This window comes from Triturus cristatus, chromosome 3_2 (genome assembly GCF_964204655.1).
Source record: "Triturus cristatus chromosome 3_2, aTriCri1.1, whole genome shotgun sequence".
Classification (NCBI taxonomy): Eukaryota; Metazoa; Chordata; class Amphibia; order Caudata; family Salamandridae; genus Triturus; species Triturus cristatus.
The window spans coordinates 486,193,138-486,215,054 of NC_140584.1; the positions used below are offsets into that span (position 1 = coordinate 486,193,138).

General features: G+C 44.1%; 1 protein-coding gene and 1 long non-coding RNA gene across 4 annotated transcripts in view; one reads left to right on the top strand and one right to left on the bottom strand.

Annotated features, from left to right (window-relative positions):
- Window positions 1-21,917, bottom strand: part of TRIM66 (tripartite motif containing 66) — a 743,368-nt gene that overhangs the window by 372,655 nt on the left and 348,796 nt on the right. The gene's annotated exons all lie outside the window — the stretch shown is intronic.
- The window catches only part of LOC146857574 (uncharacterized), a 200,483-nt gene continuing 181,101 nt past the window's right edge, over window positions 2,536-21,917 (top strand). Inside the window, exon 1 of the long non-coding RNA XR_014979925.1 lies at window positions 2,536-2,604. This is a non-coding gene — a long non-coding RNA (uncharacterized LOC146857574). The remainder of the gene's footprint in view (window positions 2,605-21,917) is intronic.

Consider the following 21,917-nt stretch of genomic DNA (forward strand, 5'->3'; position numbering starts at 1 on the left):
TGCTACAGACAACTAAAGCGATTTGTAGCTGAGACCTAAAAAGGGAGGGTGTTAAGTGAACAGAGTAAGGGAGGTAATACTTAGGTGGAGAGGCCCTCCTCTAAATTGAGTCTTAAGCCTCACATAATGAGAAAAACAACATCCCCTCCCCCATAAAAATCATCGCATTTTAAATACTTGGTGTTGAAACATCATGTCTCCGCGTCTACTGCGCCCCTGAGCAGAGGCTATTGGAACACTTTTGAGTGTACTCACATCATTTACGATTAAACGCAGGCTCGGAGATAAGTGGTATTATGGCTATTGTTAATTGACACAACCCAGGAGAAAATGAAAACAATCCAATATTGCAATGGTGAGATATCAAGACCATTTGCGTTTTTGATAGTATTTACTGGGCCCTCTAAATGTTGCTGTAGCCAGTGTTATCGAGACACGTCTTTCATCGTGGTACTCATAAAAGAAACAGGCTGTGCAAAAACAGCTCAAAAGCATGCCTGGCGCTGCCGCGGCCGAGTCCAAACCATTGACCGACTTGACAAATTAACTCACCCTTAGCTAACGTGACCCCGCCCCATCTCTATTATTTGCACAGGCGTCTTGTGGATGGGTGAACCACGGTGTTTGTGCAAGCAGTTAAATGCGTGCCACAAATTTTCAAACATCTCTCGGGGGAACACTGCTGTCAGCCTGGTCTGCATTGGGCATGCGAATCTCTCGAAGTTATTCAGAATAAATGGGTCCCATTATACCTCAGTCGAACTAATAAAGTTAATATTCATAGCCATTTTAACATTTGCAGGCACCAATATCCATTTTTATTATGAAATCACATTACTATATATCATCGCGCACAACGACTGCCATTACTGTGGATATTGTATGCCTCGGTCTTTAATGAAATTTATGATTTGGGGGAAGTATGTTGCAGAGAACTAAGTATGCAATGCTCACACATTACTGGCAAGATACATTATCTGCTCATAAAGCCTTCAAGGGATACAGATGCATAGTTTTATGGCATTGATTTCTTAAATATGAGACTAAATAATGCTCCATAAAGTTAGAGCTGTGCCAATGTTCATGTTATTCATGAGAGCCTTATTTTATTGTGAGTTAGTATGGCTTTGCTCCTGCTGTGAGTTAATGGTGGGTCCCAGTATTAATCATGTGCACTCTAAGCTGTAGGACACTTATTCATCGTCCAATCACTTTCACGTATAAATACATGTTTCCCATTTCCATCGGACATTGACTCTGTCTCCGGAGGTTGGGAATGTTTCCCTGATTATATTTACAAATATATGGACAGACTGACCAGGCGTGGCTTATGGGGATGTTTGCACAGGTCAATGGTGATGCTTTGGGTCAGCGTCTCGTTATGTGGGCCTCCATGGGCGTCAGCAGGGGGGCAAAGGGGGTGCTTGCCCCCACCCATGGGATTTTTCACTAGTCCAATAATAGTGACATCTTACCACTACAATTCGGGCATTATGCAAAAGAAACTCGATTGGTTGATCGTGTGCAGAATAGAAGAGAACGCAAAAGATAAGCCCTCCTTATCAGACTGCGGCATCTCCCTCAGTCCTATGCTGCATAATCAGTTTCAGTTCTGCAGTATGTTTCATTTAGGCCTAGGCAGAATTCACAGAGTTCCTCTTTGCGGAACTCAGTGAAGTGCCCAAAAAGCTCTGCTGTGCTCCACGGAGTTCCACCAGCAGCGGAGTCCATCAAGTCACGCTGCTCGCACTGATTTTAAGAGCCTGGAGTTTGTCCTGTGCTGTAAATTCAGTGTGAAAAGCACTTTGTGTCATGTCGAAGGGCGCTACTGCCTTCTGTCGCTCGAGTAGGCATTCTACTTGAGCTGTCCTCAACGGGAGCACCAGATTTCTCAACACGAGCGGTAGCAACCTGCTGCGACCGTTCAAGTTGAGGAATCACGCCGGAATGAGGTATATTGTTCAATTTTAACTCATGAGAGCTCGCCAACTTAATGTTGGTGAGCCACGCGAGAGAAAAAACTCTGCTCCACATCACATCGCGGAGTTATGCGAACTCCACACTCTGTGCTGAGTGGGCATAACTCTGCAAACTCCACCGGCAGAGCGGACTTCTTTGCCCACCCCTAGTTTCATTCACTTGCTGAGAAGCCACGCCTACTCAATCAACCCCCTCTTTATATTGAAACCAACATAAAGATACCAAGGCATCTGGTCCTGCCCATCACTATTGTGCCTCTCCTGAATAACGAATAAGCGTGCAGCGTTGAGCTTTAATGCTTGCCTAGGCGACGGCTTTAGGTAGAGGGTGACAGCCTGGGTGCGCGCTTGAGGTTTGGAGTGCGGGGCATGCGTGGACAGTGCGCGATACTGAGGCACTAGTTGCACCCCTGACAGACGGGCAAGAGACTGGTGGGGTAGTGCAGGCCTTCTGACATGGACCCGCTGAAATTATTGCAGCCGACTCGACCATTTCAAATTAATAATAAAAAACAGCATCATTCAGACTTCAGCTGCCCCGCCGAGCTGCCAAGCTACTGGGGTGTCGGAGGATCTGTCACGCTGACCCTGCAGCCATGTGCCGAATTTAGACTTCATCTATCACGTAAGTACTTCTGTCATACAAATTTCTCTGTGCCCCCAAACTACTGTGCCAGGACGGTCACGATAGAGATTCAGTTGGCTTTTTCACGAGACCCCCAGAGCGAAGGAGGTTTCAGGCAGGGCCTTGTTTAGTTCACGGTATTCAGCCAGTGTTCCAAACACACCGGGACTTTTCTACCAGGGCGTGCTTTCTTTTGCAGTTTATTATAGGGTGCGAACTCGACCCGATGTAATTGGAGCGCTTTACTTGCACCACAGTTACATTACAAAGATACATTCATTTTTTTTTTCCTTGGGCACTGGAAATTAATTAATTTGCCCAGAATCACAGGACATTGCTCAGAGTCGATATCGCCGAGACTCGAACCTGGTTCCCAGTGCACTTTTACACGGCCAGCACCACCAGGTTCTGCATCGTGGATGCAGGAAAAACAACAGCAGATTTGGTTTGTCTTCTTATTTAATGCCATGCCAAGTTGCAGCAGCTGATGCTCCACACCCCTCCTGCAAGGCTTGCTTATATGACAGTGGCGCTACTGTAGATTCAGCATCGAACACACAGAGAGGTACACAGCCTCTGAATGAGGAGGGGTGGGATCGGGCGATGAGAGGTTGGCAGATTACATCCACATCAGTTTTCGGTGGGTGTCCCATTACATGCCACCTCTAAATGACGGCTTTCTGCTGTTGGATTCCAAACAGCAGACAAGCAATCACCGGTCAGTTCATTGGAGCTCCTCACATACCACTTCAGGTTAAAAGGGCGCTAGGATAGTGCCTTTCCATTTCTGGTACTTTGCAGAAGTTAACGTCTTAGAGTTTCTCATTGCTCAAATGGTTGTAATTTAAGATATTTATGTGTCCCTTGTCTTCATTGCTTGATTTTGCTCGCGAGAAAGTGTCACTCACAGTCATTGAAATGTCACACATTATAACACATAAATTATGAAAATGTCACACATAGCAGTCTGAAACCTTGGCAGCTATGCTGCTACATACAAGCATGGCGTGGCCCGGGTCAGTGCGAGGTGCCTACAGCAGCATCATCACCATCATTCAATTTGTGTTGCCACCGGAAAACCAGCCAGCCCGGAGACGCACCTTCCTCAAAGCTCCATGCTCCGGCAGCGGGATGTGACGTCCCCTCTGGCGCCCGCACGTAGCAGATAACCTGACTATGCCCGGCAGTCTAGTCCCTTATTCTCGACGTCCGGCTGCCAGCCGCGCCGCGAGGGAATGATCACAATAATTTTGAATGTTAATACATTTGTAGTACTAGTGCCAGCACTGCCATACCTCACTGTGCGAGCACCAAGCCAGTGGAAGCGCATCGCACCGAGCGCAGCGCATGACACTGACGGCGCGCTGCCAGCTGCCACAATTGGCGCTTTCAGTGACAGTTGAGACTGACACAAGTCTCAACAGATATGCGTGACAATGCATTTCAGTGCGGTAATGTGGATTACCACACGGAAATGCGTTAGTGTCACGCACGATGCATGATGCTTGGCAGAACTGCATTGGGAGCTTTCATACTAGCATGGGTGGCTAGGGAAAATGTCATTAAATGGAAGAAAGCCCTGCAATGTACATTTGGTAGGGCATATCGTATATCTGAAGTAAGTTGCATATATAGGGGAAATTTCCACACAGTTGAAAACAATGCCATTCAGTGGGGTACAGATAAGTACTACATGACGTTAAAATTATTCCCCCCTCTGAAAAAATTTCAGCGTACGCCCATGTGGCCATCTGACATAAACAAACACGACTCGAGTACCATATGAGTTCCCGTATTTAAAGATGACCATTTTGAAAAACAGTGACCTGCTGTGTCAACACTAACTGGTCATGTCATCTCTAATTCAAACGCATCTATCAGGAGGCAGGAATCTTTTTTAATTCTCATCATTATGCCCACCCTAGGGACACGTCCCGATTTGAACAGATTTCAACTCAGCTCTGGACACTGAGTGAAGGAACCCCCTTGTTTTGGAGATTTTCATTCAACCCGTGGGACGTTATGCTCCTTCAAAAATTATCAGAAATGATTGAAGGCACTTTTCTATTAATACGTAATATTGATATGGCTATGACTAAGTACCACTTAGTTTTAACCAGACACAGTATTGTTCCGTTGGGGACAGGAATACAGAGTGTACCTATGAGGGGATTTATGAATGGGCCAGGCCTACCCAATCCATTAGAACACAGACACTTCGGTTGCTGGTACGGTCTCTGAACCACAAGAACCAGGTTCAGGTCCCTTTTATTAATTTCTCAGTTGCCGGCCACTCCCACTTCTGGCCTCTACCACCTCTTACTATGAGAGGGTGCTGACAGTGGCACACCCTTTGTACATCAGCAAAGTGGGGTAGCCCACCAAATATAAAAAGTATGTTTTTTTTCCCAGCCACTGGTCCTCTCATAAATTGTCATATTTGTTTTTAAACCAAATTGGTTTTTAATACCCATTCCACTGACATGCACCATTAAGCAAAAAATGGTTTTCTCGGCTCGTACATCATGACTGGAACCAGCAAGTGATTCCACTCACAGCCGCCATCTTGAAAAGATAAGCGGTCTAGTCTTCCAGCACCAGGATGCGGTGCAACAAGGAGGCACGGCCTGCATTCCTTCTTGCTACTCACAAGGTATTGTAGTTGCACTCGAGAAACAGAACGGTAATATTCAGGCCTCGGTGACATTCCTTAGGTTAACAGGCCAAGGAGACACTCTGGAGTAGTGAGTATGGCCTAGGCGCTACAGTGCCAGCAACTGAACATTTCTCTCCCTGGTTGTGAAACAATAATGTTTACGATGCGATTGGGCACGCTTTCTTTTGCTCCATAGAATGTGACTACAAGCACGCCTTGCCATGGGAGGATTCATAAAGCTAAACTTTGCCATATATGTGTATATTGTGTTTTGTGCCACATGTACTTTTATGTTTATTGTGCTCTGTGTTATGTCTGAAGGGCCATTGCTTCACTAGATGTGTTCACCTCAGTGAGTGCTATTTTGTAGTTCACATGATTAGGTGATGCGTTGAAAGTATAGTATGAGTTCATACAGCACGTGGAAGTAAAATTAATGGCATAAGCGTGTTGGTGTTTTTCACATGTACTACCATAATACATCTCCCATTATATGTTGCAGATATCAAGCAGTAACACCAAGTAGGTGCAATGAAACTATATTATTAATGCATGCAGAGTCATTGGAACCTCTGGCGCAGCAGCTGTGTCAGGAGGCACCGGAGTGGGGAATTCACGTTGGTCCCACAATCCAGGAAATGTCACTCCATGTGGATGATATAATATTATATATTAAAAACCTCCATGACAGTCTGCAATTTGATAGCCCAAATCTTTTCGCTCTTTGAGCACATTTCTGGATTGACAGTAAATGTGGACAAGTAGCATGCTTTCTTTTTAAGAACGACTCACGGATTCAGACAATTGCCTTCGGAGATCAAGTACTCCAGTCGCGCCCAGAACCTTCAAATATTTAGGGACCAGGGATATAGGGCCACCCAAGGTCTGTTAGAAGGAAATCTTCAAAAGGTGATATCTTCATTGGGCTCACAGGTATCCTTCTGGACATCTCTTCCCCTCTCCTTGGCGGGGTGCCTTGCGATATTGAAAATGGTCATGCTCCAGCGAGTATTATATTACTTCACCAACCTACCTATAGTGCTCCTGATGCACTTCTTCCAAGTACTGAACACACTCCTGATGAAACTTCTCTGGGGGAACGGCCGAAGACGGGTGGGACTAGCAAAACTACAGTTACCGTCCGACAGTGGGGGTTTGGGAGCGCCAGATTTTAAATCATATTACCTTGCGGGCCACTTGCAATGGCTGGCATACTGGCTGGCTGGTCACAACCTTCATGAGATTGCCTGTACGCTCCGCATGCTCATCCAAGGTATATCACACAAACTGCTGTGCCCCCAGGAACAGACCCCAGCTACAGCTCCATTACTGCTGAAAATTGTCATCACATACTGGAAACTGGCCCTTAAGTATACTGCTCGGATTGTTCCGTTTGCCACTAGCATACCACTCCTGGGTCTCCCCATTCCAACGGGTACATTGACACGACGCCGACTGCACACTTGGGAGCAGGCAGGAGTGACAACGGTAGGGGTGCTATTTGGAGATGGTATGTTGTTGATGAAATACACAGGCTTTGTACATGAACAGCGCCTTTCAGACTCTCTGTTCCTTACGCATGCAAATATAACACACTACATCAAATTACACTGGGCTCCAGATGGCACAGGGTGGCGGCGGAGTGACCTGGGTAAGGTGATACAGGACAAGGAATGGAATGCTCTTTTAGCATTTCCTAAGAAAGTCTCACAAAATTCCAGATTTAAATCTCATACAATACATAGTACTACACAGGGCCTACCTTACACCACACAGATTATATACTATGTTTTCGGAGGTATCGGCAGCATGCCCCAGATGCTGGAACGGGATGCAGACTTGATCCACATGTTACCGGCTTGCTCCACTCTCTCATCCTACTGGGCACAAATCGCAACAGCGCTCGAGGAGGTAGTGGGAATGACTAACTGGAATACAGCAGAAAGCTGCTTGTTTGGGCTGTACCCTCAACCTAAAAATTACAAGGTACAGGCAAAATTTGCAAACTTGGCGCTCCTTCTTGCGAAATGCCTGATAACTGAAAGATGGTAGTCGGCATCCCCTCCGGGAATATTGACTTGGCAAGAAGATGTTTTACAATGGGGGGAAGGCAGAAAGTGGTGTGCTCTGTAGAGAAGAATACAGGGAATTACAGAAAACACAGATAGAGATGGAGTGTAACACCCTGCTAGAATCCTTTAAAACCCTAGACATACCGAACACCTGAACACCACTAACATTGCCCTTGAGTCAGCTGTGTACTACATGGCCAACAGAAGGACACTGACTGATGATGTAATACCCAAATAACATGTAATAGATGTTGAACGCATATATTGTTTTTACACAAAGGGTACTGCCCTGGATATTTCTATATACTATGCTATATTAAGATTACTGGCCCTGTATGAATCCACCAGGAGGGTACTGTTAATATAACTGAGTTCGCCCATGACCCGACCTTGAAAGTAGGTAATCGACAATGGGGGGAAAGGTGGGTAGGAGTTTGAAGTGTATCACACTTAGGTTTAAAAATATTATGTATACAAGCTTTGCTTGGCACATTTGGAGGCACTTTTCTATTAATACTGAATTCTGTACTGGCTAAATGTTTGCTATAGACCTGCATTCAATGTTACGCAAGATATATGTAAATAATGAAATATGTGGTCCGACTTGATGTGCAGAACTGCAATAATATCGCCTATTGTATTTATTATGAAAACCAATAAAGTTTGTGAAAAAAAATAATAGCATGTGGAGCGTGTGATGTTACTTTGCTTAAGCACTACTGTAGGAGTGGAATCAGGGAGTTAGATCTGTGGTCCTGATGAAAAGACATGAGGATTGGCCTGAAACATGTAGACACTAGGGGGCCGATTCACAGAACTAATCTGAGATAAAATTCTAAACGTACTACTTTTGGTATTCACAGAATGCATTTAGTGGTAGTAAAGTTAGGACTCCTAACTTTACTACTACTAAACTGAGACAAAATTCTAACTTTACGACTTTCGGTATTCACAAGAGGCATTTAGTGGTAGTAAACTAACTGGTCATGCCTTCTCCAATTCAAAGGCATCAATCACGCTATTTACTACAGCCTTCGACAATAAGGCTCATCTGTATCCAGTCCTAAGGAGAGCCTGAATTAGTCGCTGCTCTTTCAGGCAAGCACGGTGGGACGGAGCAGGGGGGGGATATTGACAGACGACAGAATAGGCTTTAATTATTTTTTACTTTTCCCTATTCCGTCGTCTATCGACATCTCCCCACCCCACCGCGCTTACTGGCAGGAGCTGCGAAGGGCCTTAATTGAACTAGGGTTGAAACTTGTAGACACCACTATCCAGGGGTATTAATAGAAATGGTTTCCTGTTTAAGCTATTGGAAAGGACAACTATAATCAAGCACAGCTTCCACCAAAAATATCTCCAGTATCCCCTGTATAACTCTTTTTCCAAAGTAGTGTACTAAATAATCAAACTAGGAAATCGACTGCACCTCCTTTATTGAACTAATAGAACAGCAATTTACTTTTAAGATTTTCTGATTTAGCAGTTTTGTTTTTGCTTGTTATCACTAATTAGTAACAGAGCACAAATATTGTTGCACCTCTATACTTTATATTTTGACAAAACACACTAAATTTGATAATTTTTTTATTGTAATGATGTATGTGATATCAATACTTACGCATGTCTTTCTAGATCATTTTCAAAGAATTGTTGGATGAAATAATATAAGGGAAATAATGGACTGATGAATGGACTACTAGATTTGTTCATTTTCTGAGTCATGATTTTAAGTATTAATCACGTGTGGTATTTTCTTGTTTGTATTTCATCCGCCTAAAGGTAGTCATTTGATATGCAGTCCACTGTTTGCCATGCAGTGAACACCATGACCTCTTGTGCTAAAGATCAGGCCGAGGGCTTCATCATACCCTCTTGTTTCTATAAGGATCACAAGAAAACAAGAATAGTGCCTGGAAAAAGGATCCGAATAGGTGGCTAAGTAGACCAGCCAGGAGTAGAAAGCAGGAGCGTCGTGAACCTGAAGAACCAGTAGTGAAACACATGCCAAGAACAGCATCCAAAGAAGAAAACTGCAGAGTACGAAAAGCTCTTCCTTTCATGGTGCAGCGGCATGAGTTGCTCGTAAGGGAAAAGAAGGCACATTGGATCGGGATATGCCTTGCGATGACAGAGGATATCCATCACTTAGGTGATGTGCACTATGCTTATTCTCATTGCAAAACCTAGATTGAAGGAAGACTCCTATGAGGCGCGCTAAAATGGGGAAAGGAAGAACAGCCTCAGACGGCCTCATGCGGGCTTTAGGGAGTGAAATAAAATGTCAGGCATTGTCAGGAGACAAGAGGGTAACAGGGAAAGCAAAGGCCATAGTCCCATTATGGCATCACACCCCACCCTTACCACAACAGAGTATGCATATATAAATAAATACACAACACAACTTTTGTTTGGGAAAATATTGCTGCAGGTTTATTCTATACAAAAGTATGTAATATGGTGAGTTATCTTACGGGCGATCCAAGGGCAGGCAGCTGTACCAGACGGCGTGTCCGGCGCAAAGAGGACGCCAAGATGGCCGGGGGAAGCATAAATACCTCCCCCTCCTCTACGTGCCGGAAGTGACACGTCTGATAAGGGGACTCCTCCTAGAGTCCCCCATTATTAGTGGGGGTGGGGAAATGCCCAAATGGGACTAAGGGGGGCCGCGGGCAGCCGCAGAAGACTGTCCACCAAACACATGAATCCTCAAGTGCACAGCATCAGAATCACAATGCCCTCCTTCCTCCAGCAGCTCATAACACTCTTCGAGGCCTTAGGGATCAATTCTTCGCAGGGATTATAACATCTTTTTAGATCCGCTCAATAACTGCTCACCCACAAAGGGGCAATTAACATTTCTTTATACACTGAAGCTAATTCACACATACAAAGGCATTTCACGTGCTCATAAATGACTCTGTGAATCGGCCCCATAGTTTATACTACAGACAAGCATGAAAACATTGTTTTTTATATGTGCCAAAAGCATGGAAAGTAAAAAAGAAGTCACCAAAACCGAAATAATAATTTAGGGTAAGTTAAAAGATTATGGATATAATGAGTATGTAAGAGTAATACTTCACAGACAGAAATTCCTTGGTGGATTAACCTCCATAGGATTTAATTAATTGTTATCCAATGTTCTGTTTTTTGTAATTTATCCCACTGGAACAATGTCATAAATTGTTATGTTTACTGTTTTACCGTTTTTCATGATTCTTTGTCAGGACCAGAGGCGAGGATTATGCTTTATAAATTTTACTTCGCTTTTAATAAATTGAAACAGCAGCCATTTCAACATTACCTTCCGTACAAAAAACGAACATTCCCAAAAGTCCATGGGTTACTACAACAATAGCAACCAATCATGTTACAGCAGTCCCAACATAGTCCGTCATCAATGACCATGCTGCCTCATTTCTCCACTGCTCAGCAGCCACAGATATGTGTTTGTCACTTCTCTGATGTTATGTGGCTTTTAAGTTGCTTTTTGCTCTTATTCCTGCATTCTGATGCCTTTAAACGTGTTGCGGGAGTATTCCCTTGATTATATTATCAAATTGTTGCTTTTATTGCAGGGTTTTCGCTTTAAGCTGCAGAAGCCCTCCTGCACTCCTTACACTGCAGTGTACATTGTTTCAGGAGGGCGGGGCCTCGGACGCAGTGCAGCCCTCTGACTGCTAGGTGGCACTGTTGTGCACAACTAGAGTGGCCCCCTCGGCTCCACGATGCACGTCTGTCAGTTTCCTTTGAAATGGGAGGAGCATATTGGAGACCTCCGGTCTCCCCAAAACCTAATGGGCACACTAGTGACACATTAGACAGTCCTCCTGTCACCAATATTGCGCCCCTACCTTGGAGCCTATGCAGTCATCAGAGTGTGTTTATGTAGAGAAGGCGCTGTCCTTCCTTCATTGGGACAATGACTTTTAGGGCAGTTGCAGAAGCTATGGCCCCCATTGAACAATGCCTGTACAGACAGGTGCTAGAAGACTATGCAAATATGGCTCATTCACAGGCTACACCAGAGCTGGGGTCCAAATGCCCAAAATGGAAGCTTACTGAGGTGAATCAGGATGCCTTTGAGCGCCTTAAGGGGGCCTTCCTAGCCCAGGCCCCGCTGAGTCCCTTTCACAGGCTAACATTGGGGAGGGTGACGAGACTCGGATGAGCAGGCAGGCTGCTTCAGGTATTGGTGCCCTCCCGCCGTCACTGACACCTCTGAACAGCCCCCTCCCGAAGCAGCTTCAGACATGCTGGGCCCTGATGAAATTGTCCACCCATGCTCAGCGGCAATGGCTCCAGTGGCCAAATTGATGCAGTATGTCACAGGCTGCCTGTGCAATCCCCTTGAAAAGGAGGTACGCAGTCGCCTGTGTGTAGATGCCCCAGGCCAGAATGGCCACCTGCTTGGCTAAAGTCAGGGGATTGATTGGTTCTAGTGCTCGTGCCACGACAAACTCCTGGATGTGGTGGGTCCGGTGACCAAACTTTTGGACATGGCGGAGAAGGCCAAGGTCTGCTCTGGCTGGGCACAGAGGGCCATCATATTTTTAGGGAACGCTAACTGTGCACTTTCCCCAGAACGTCGCAGCTCTCTGCTAATTAAAGTCAACCCTAAATTGGGGGACCTGGCGTCTTCAGAGGTGGTGACAGCGGCCCAGTGGGACCTCTTCAGCTACCCCTTCATCAAGGAGCTGGTGAAGTTTGTGGTGACCTTCTCATCCCTCAACAAGGCCAAAACTTTTATCAAGAGGATTTTTAATTGGGTTTTCCCTGGGGTCAGCTGTGGCAGGAGCTGCTCGGCCAGCCGCTTCACCTCTCAAAACTCCCCTCCTGGGGAACAGGCCCCAGACACGGGCAGTATTAAGATCAGTCTCGCTTTGTGACCTTAGACCCCACCAGAGGCAAGCAATTCCACAGTATAGGCAGCTCCAGAGGACACACCTCCAATTCCTCCAATAATGGTGAGTGTTTGCCCTTCTTCCCAACTAGGATTAGGGGCCTGCCTACCAAATTGTTTCCACAGGTGAGTGTCTCTCACGAAGGACGCATAGAGTTCAATGGGTCACCACAGCAGGTGGTGCCTGCTCGACCGATAACTTTTTCCCGGATGGAGAACGATCTTCTAGACAAGGAGGTCAAGGCCCTTCTAGAAAAAGGGGCCATCTGCTCGACTATATCAAACCCCAATAGGTTCATAAGCAACATCTTCTTGGTCGACAAACGAGACAGAGGCCAACGACCCTTGAATAACCTCGATGAGTTCAATGAATGGCTGATGTACCGCCACTTCCAGATGGAGGGGATTAATCTCCTGCAGGATGTGCTCCAGCCTTTCGATTGGATAGTGCGTCTCGACCTGAAGGACGCTTACCTGACTGTTCCAATCTTTCCACCCCACCAAAACATCCTCCATTTCTTATGGTGGGACCAGGTGTTAAAATTCACCACGCTTGGGCCGAATCACCATAGCAAAGATGGTGGTACTACCAACATTTCTTTATCTATTTATAAACATTCCCACTCCGATCACACAGGCCTTCTTCAAACGACTCAGGTCCAATCTCAACTCAGGTCCAATCTCATTGCACTGGTCTGCGTAGGACAACAGCCTTGGGTTAAATATGAATTGCTGACCTTGCCGCGAACTCAGGGAGGGTTAGGTGCACCTGATCTACAACTGTTCGTGCTATGCGCTCAGGCACACTTCTTACATTACTGGACACATCCATCACCATTTCAACCGCATGCTGTAGTACAAATAGACGCGGTTTCATCATGGGTGCTCTCGACAGCCCTGTTTACTCCATATAAACAGCCCGTGTCTGAATTAGACACTTCACAATGCATGAGGTGGGCATGGGCTGGGCTGGCGAGACGCGCAGGTGTTCCCCTCCTTTACGCCCCATCAATCCCGATAACAAAACATCCACAAATACCCCCTCGCGGACAGGCTCAATATGCACACCATCGCAGACCTTTTTCCAGGAGATCAATTCCGCCGCCCTCAGACTCCGCAGCATGCATCCAGCGTGCCACTAGACACATTTTTATATTAGGAACTGCGAGCGACATGCCGAGAATTATTCAAAATGTTTCCAGCGCCCTGGCAACCCTTTCCGCCCTAGAATATATATACACCGCCACCTCATCTCAGAAATTTATCATGTCACTGTACCAAAGTATGCAAAGCACCTCGCCCGCAGCGCATACACCAGCCCAAGAAGCCTGGGGGGAGGACCTCGCCCTTCCACTTACAGATGCACAATGGGCATTTTGCTGCGGCCAGCTTCAGGTATTGTCCCCGAACTACAGGTTGCGCCTCATTCACTTTAACTTTTTACATCACACCTACCGCACTCCAGTATTATTACATTGAATGGGTATATCTCCAGATTCTCAATGTATACGATGCCATGCCGCTTCAGCGGATTTCATTCATCTCGCCTGGCAATGCCCTGCAGTTGCAGCATACTGGGTAGAGGTTTTTGAAGTAACAGGGAAAATCATACAACTACAGTTGTTCCCCACTCCCTTAACCGTACTGCTAAGCCACGTGGCAGAGATAACCAGTGGCTCTCGCAAACTCACCACCCTACTGCTCCTCCTTGCCAAACGTAGGGTTGCAATGTGCTGGGGTGGCACTCTGGCGCCCAAAATAGGAGACTGGCTAAAGGACATTGCTTACTGCCATGAACAATTTTCTAATTATTGGGACTTAATGCCTCCGAGATCGCGGCCCGAGACATTTGGAAGCCCTTTATCAGTTATATTCGTCAACAAGAACCAACCTCCAACCCATGAGGCCCTTTGGCTACTTGATCCTGAGAATAAATGTTTTTGTCTATAAGTTCATGATGTTTATTGTGATGTCAAACATAAGGGCACCAATTGTGTAATTGCCAAGCCATTATGAATGATACGTATTAACGCACATGATTGCCAACAATTATAAATAAAGTTTAAAAAAATAAAATAATAATTCACCACACTTCCCTTCAACCTGTCTTCAGCACCTTGGTGTTTCACAAATGTCCTCAAACCGGTGGTGGAGCATCTGCGCGCTCAGGGGATGAGGATCATAACTTACCTGGACAACATGCTCATTATGAGTCAGTGTCCCAGGACATTATCTATGCAACTGCAGACAATGGTAAACCTCTTGAAGGGTCTGGGGTTTGTGATCAATAAGAGCAAGTCCCTCTTGAACCCTTCGCAGACAACAGAGTTCCTGGGGTTTGTGACTCCTCAATGACCACCTTGCGTCTCCTGTCTCTGAAGAAGGCAAAGATTTGGCACAAACTGAAGCATGCCCTCTCCAGACCATACCCTCCCTATGACAACTTGCATGTCTGGTGGGGCTCCTGTCATCTTCCATTCTGGCGATCTTTCCGGGTCCTCTGTATTATTGCACACTGCAACACCTCAGGGCCCACCACTTGTGGAAAGGTCTGACATATTCCCAGTTGGTGTCTTTGTCAGAAAAGGAAAGAGATGAGTTTCAATGGTGGTTCTCCCACATGGCGACCTGGAATGGAAGAGCGATCTTCGGGTCCTGCCCAGACCTGGTCTAGACAACCTCCAAGACTGGTCTCAGGAGAGGTTGTTTGCATTCCCCCTGTTCTCAATGATCACAAGGGTTTCGGGCAAAGTGCAGATGGCACCTAGCGGAATTGGTCTTAGTGACTTCCTATTGAAGGTCGCAAGTTTGGTTCTCAGTTCTGATAGAACGTTCTTAGGATTCCCCAATCCTCTCTCTTTTTCAGATCTCCTCCTTGAACCAAACCAAGTGCCACATCGGCTGGTGATGGACGGTTCTGTCTGTCTACTGGCGTGGCAGGTTATAGGTAAAGGTGGAACATCCCAGGACTTTCGCAACAGGCTGAGATCCCCTTGTCCCAGGCCTGCGTGGGCAGCACAGTCAAAAGATATAGATCGGCCTGGACGAGATAGTTGGACTGGTGTATTCGATGGGAATTGGATCCTGTGGCTGCAGATATAGTCCAGATACTCAACTTCTCATCTGACTTGTCGTCTGAGGGTCTGACCTATCGATCTATTAAAGCCTTTCGCTCTGCCATATCGGCAGGTCATGTGAAGATCAATGGTTCCCCAGTGGGCGAACATCCTTTTGTAAGGAGGTTGTTGCGGGGCATCTGGGTATCCTTGTTACTGGAACCTCGATCAGCCGCGGTCGGTAGTAGGAGTAACTGCAGGGCGGTGACGTGGGGAGGGGGAGGGGCAGGGTGGGGGTAGTAAACTATTAGGTAAGTTAACATATAAATTAATAAAACGAATTTCATTGCGTGCCCTGCATCCCCAAATGCGATGCAGTGCACGCAACGAAATTCATTTTTGAAAACTAGAAATACTATAAATAAACCAGAGGTAAAATTTGGAAAGCATACCAAAGTTACTCATACTCAAATTTCATTAAGATTTTACACCTGAAAATGGACTCAGATTGACTGCCAGCAGCTACATATTATTTTACCTTCCTACGTTCGAGCTGAAAATCTTTGGGTTCATTAAAGTTAGGAAACCGAAGAAGCCCTCAAAAATGTGTTGACCGAATACATTTTAGTTTCTACGATATGTTCATTATTTCTCCCCCAGAAGTGCTAAACGTCCAAGGAAACCGAACAACAGCATGCTTTTATGAAATTTTGATCCCCTGAAAAATATAAAGCAGCCTATTTTATTACATTTCTCTTTATTCAAATAATTAATGTGCTATAAACCTAGCCCAAATGCAGAAGGGCATTTCACAATAACATATTTTTCAGGGGCGGCTGGCAGTGGCAGTCCGTGCAGGTAAGCGAGGTGGGGCAGGGCGAGAGGGGAGTAAATCAACAGACAATGGAATAGGGAACAAATAAAAAAATAAAAAAATTAATAAATCCTATACCCTTGTCTGTTGACATACCCCTGCCCTGCCTCACCGCGCTTACCTACATGGACCGATGCTGGCGGCTGGTAGCCTTAGAAACTGGTTGGGTGAGCGAAATGCCCCACTGCTTCCCAAAAACCCTCCCTCCAAAAGTAAAAAACAACAAAACTCTCCCTCCAAAAGCCCAAATAAAACCAAACCCTCCACCCAAAACCCCTCACAAAACATAACCACTAATTTAATCACTACACTTACATGCATGACAAATTTCTAATAAATAAAATTGTACTTACCCGCGGGATCCACATCCTCCTCTGTGTTCCTCTGCAGTCTGATGCCCTAAGGATGATCCCCTAACCAATCCAGACGCTGCTCTCATGCTGGTAACCAGCATGAGAGAAGTGCCTGGATTGCATGAAGCGGGTGGTTGGATGCTCCTTCAGACCCTGTAGGACTCTGCTTGTTCTGCACTCAGATGTTTAAGACAGCTGGGTGCAGATGTTCAAAGTCCAAATGTAACTTTTTCCTTCACAAGACAGCTGACCAAAGTGATGTGCACTTTGGAGCATCCACTCAAGCCACTGCTCCAGTCCTCTGCTACGAATTAGCAGCAAAGGACACGCCCCCATTTTTTCCTGACTCGGGGGCAGGCTGCGGCGCTTCATAGCGAAAAATAAAATGGCAATGAAATCATTTAATTGGCATTTTATTTTTCGTGTTTATCGAGGCTCACCGTGGGCAGGGGTGACGGCACTAATGAAGAAACTGCTGCTGATATTTTTACAAGAAAAGAGTTACAACAACCCTTAAACCCGACAATTTGTTGTGAAATAAATATAATAGGCAGCACAAGCATAATTCTACTGCAATGGAACATACACAATACAAAACCTAATCCTCAAAGAGAACACCCCCACCAATCTAAAATTAAGAGGTTAAGAGTTTGAATTATAGCAAGGCCGACTTAGCTTCTCATCATTCTAAAGCCAGTAAAATGAGTCCCATTATGTATGATAATGGTAAGACCTGTTATTTACAGCACTAAAACATGGCAACAGTGCAATATAAAACAATGTTTTCTTATTACAATCATTGTTTTCAATGTAATTATTAACAATTGAATAAATATAAACCAACCCGAATGCAAATATCTTTCGTTCAGTCTTGTGTAAAATCTCTCAAAGATTCAAGTACAGTTCCACAATGGTCATATAACCCATAGAACCCATTTATTATTTAGCAGACATGGTCAATTGTTATTTGTCTAGGACACGCCACTATCAAGTTTCCCTTTAACTCCTGTAGGATCCTCGGTGTCAAGTATGTCTGCTAAAGATACACCATAGTGAATTTAATCTATCATCACTTGACTATACTTTCATACACGTCACTCTTAAATCTAGTGCAACCTTTAGGTTCATCTATATTCCTGTTTTAAATAATTTAGTAACTCTCACTTTTCTCCACTATTATTGTATGTGTGCATATGTACACTAATGCAGAAGTTAGGAGACAATACACAATCCTATAGACTGACTTGGTCCTGTACATTGAGAGAGGATTTACACATTTTGAATTACATATTTACATTACACTTTACATTTGCATTACATTTCACGCATTTCAATTTTTAGCCACAGGGAGATTAAGGCATTTGTCCCGAACCACACAATTTACAGTCGAGTGTGCAAGTCAGGATTAGAACTCACAGTTGCAAATACTAACGTCCGCAATTCAGCCACACGTCTCAATGTAGTCATCATATTGTTTTCCTCTTAAACTCTCAGGAAGATATGGTACCAAAATATCATAACCGAAATATCAGCTGATCGAAGTATAGAGTTGTAGCCAGAGACTTCACTACGGACACTACCTGTCCCAGGAATAAACCTGTCTGTAAACAGGGGCGGGAGGAGAAGTCCTGTGACACCAGCGGTGCTAAATAGTGCATTACAAACTACCACTGCGCAGGACCCCAGAGTCTTCACGACGGGGACTACCTGTCCCAGGAATCAACTTGTCTTTAATGAGGGGTGGGTGGAGAAGCCCCATGACACTAGTGTTGCTATATAGCACACTACAAATGTCTGCTGCACGGGATGCGCACGGGGCGCGTCCGGGGCTGTTAGCTCCAGGAAGAGGCAGGGCAGGGCCACCTCCCTTGGCACTGCAATTGGTGCTGTTTGTTGCTTTGCTTGTCAAGGGTTACTTTCTGCCACTTTTTAGGTCTCGCCTAGGCAGCGTTAGCACTGTCTCTTTGAGACATGCTGTATTCAGGTATGGACTTTAAGCTCTGTCCATTTCCACCCATCTTTTCAATTGGCTCCTCTTCCTGTCCTTTGTAAATGCTGACTTTTTATTCGTGAATAGGCTTAGTAGTTCCTCCTTTTAGAATTTTGTATCCTCCCATGACGACTGCCCCGCTACATATGTTCTTACTTTCACTGTTATTTATGGTTCTCTGGGGGCACTCTTTTATTATTAGGTCTCACCTACTTCAGTGGCTTGCTGCTGCTTGTTTTCTTTCATGACAACAACACGCTTCCACTTATTACACAGCATGGCAGTTTCTGCATGGCACCGCTTTCACTTTACATTTAATGAGCAGCATAGCAGTGCTGCTTTCAAATGAAAATGAAATGTAACGACTGCGCTTTATCACACAGCATGGCCTCGCCACTTTATTCATTTGTGAACAGTGCCGCTTTCCCTTTAAGCGCGCTTTTAATTGTTTGTGAACAGTGCGCTTTCACTTTAAGCGCGTTTTTAATTGTTTGCGCCGCCTTCCTCTACAAACCACTACCGCATATTTCTTTTTCTCCTCTCTAACAAGCGACCGTCTTCTCCAGACAATCTTAATTTTAACTCAGTAATTGGTAGTAATAATGTCTTTGTCTCTCTCCTCTCTACACAAGAGGGCAAACTAGCACACACAAGCCACTTTCAATACATAACAAATGGCTCCACGAAGAAAGTGCGTTACAGCCGAAAACATGGCGATCATACAAAATCATACGCAGTAAGTGGGAGAATGTTTGCTGTTTTAAGTAGGGCTTGTTTATCGACAATGAAGTGCTTGTAAAGCTGATAAGATCCCAGCCGCTAGTCTAAAGGCATCAATTCACTTCAAAGTGCTTGTTGACCACTTGTTGCCAATGTTTCCATATCTTGTAAAGCCACAACAAATGTACTTGAAAACAGGGTCCTGTCTCTGTGGGCAGTTTAACATTTACTATTACCACATTTAAGGATGAAGCCTCACATACTCATCCGTGCACCTACCCACTCACCCATTCACTTCACATTTGCTTAAACATTCACTAAAACACATTTATTTACGCAATCACTCTTCAAATATACATCAATAACACCATACAATATTTCCCCCACTCACGCTCTATATACTGAAGGCAGCATGCATTTGATTTATGTCATGCTAACAAACTCACAAATGAAACACATTTCATTTATAAAAGACAAAAACAGTAACAGAAAGTTTACATATAACATTTGAAATTAATTTTTATATGTTACCTTGCAGTATTGTAATTTACAACAATTAGCACATTTTAACCAACAGTGTATTTTCTAAGTGGCAAACATTCAGCTCACTGAGCCACTTTTATTTTTTTAAAGGGGGATGGAAAGGTCTCTTCCCTGTTCATTCATCTAGGGTGTATGGCCCTAGGCTCTACAAGTAAGTCATTGGATACATATCATTTCATACAGGCTTTGTTGAGGCGCTACCGTTCCAAGTGTGTAACAGCGTACAGCGTATAAAGAATACCAAACAAAAAATATAAAATAAACGTAAACACTTGCATAGGTGCGCAAACATGAACGGATAGACACTGGGGTCCCCTCTACAAGCTAATTTGTTGGGAGAAGCAGATATCTTGAGACGCGCATAACACAGAGGGCCTGGGCACGTTAACTCGCTCTTTACGGGTTATTTTGGAAAAGCGCATCTACATATACTTCTGTCACTTCGCAGCTTATATGTGAAGACATAATAGAAATTAATCTGTGCAAAACTTCACCCTGCCTGTAACTGCTTCCCACTTAATCTTTAAAATAATAATATAGCTGCACACTTTTGCAGATCGTTTATCCTTCACATCATGCATAATAGTGCTTCACCCACATTTACATCACTAACAACCTTGTCTGGTATTAGACTATATCACAACTACTATCTTAAGCACATACCTCCTTCTTTTGAAAGTCTCAGAAGGTAATTTACTGTTAGCGTCACTTTAACATATGTTAATTCACAGTACTTTACACTGTTCCCAAGCTATTCTCTGTCCAATCCTTAGTCTCTTTTAGGAAACCTAATAACATCTCTTCACAGAAAAAAACTGGTGACATTGTATCACTTGTAAACAAATGCTTCATTTTCTCAAAATCTTTGTTACGAGCACTGAATTACTTGGGCTCTAACTCTTTGGAGGTTAAAAAACAAAAAGCATTAAATTGATCATTCACATTGGTTCTTAAATACTTATTGTTTGCTTCTATATTTGTGTTATTTGCATAGGCATCTTACTGTTTGCCTATATCTTGTAATTGCCCCCTACATAATTCCACACTAAACAACATATTTCAAAAACATATCAAAATTAAAGAACACACCCTATGCTTACAATACTCAACACATACTTCCACATCATACCACAAATGTTAACACCACACCCCATACATAAAATACACAACATACCACTAGACAACAGACACTACTATTCACCATTGTTACACATAATTAACTACACATAACACACATTTTCACTGTACATAACTCCCATACACTAAATACAATTTAATTAGTATCCACACAATACGTCAACAAACAAATCCAATAAAACACAACTATCGCCAACTCCACCTCTCTTCTCTTACTCTCACACTACCACTACCCAGACCCTCACATTACCTATCTTGCTCTGAATACTACTTACTAACATATACAACCTTCCTATACCATCTCACGCTCTACATTATTCCATCTCTCCCTTCCCCCAATACCTCCATATACCACTTCAACTTATCCCCTATCTCCCTCTTCCACTCTATCCCACTAATCGATCTCCCTCGCTCATACACTATTCACACATCACTATGATTAAATTCACATCTTCACACAATTTCTTTTAAGTCCCTTTTCAAAATTTCTTCTCTCAAACACACGCTAACCTCCTCTTCTTACCATTTCCTCTACATGCACAAAAGCTCCTTCTTTAGGTATCTAGAACATCCTCTCCCCTTCTTTCTCACACAATATTTCTGTTCCTCTTTCGCAATATCAAAAACAACTACATCAAAAAATTAACTTTCCCTATCATTCTTCCTTTCTATGTATTCTCTACAACTTTCGCTGCTATCTATTCACCAAAACACATGATTCTACTACACAAATACAGTAAACAACCCAATTCCACACAACACAAATAAACAACTAATAATTCCAATACAACACACATGTATAAATTACAAACCACACACATCCACTACACCTCAAAACAAAACACATAGGTAAAAAACATTATCATTTACAACGCCAAAAGCTCCAACACTCACAAATGCGAGACCTAGTGCATTGCAAATGCTTGTTAAGGTACTACTTTCATTTACCTATTCGACCATCCTCTTCTTGTGTTTACTGACTTTCTGGGAAGCTTTCCGGCTG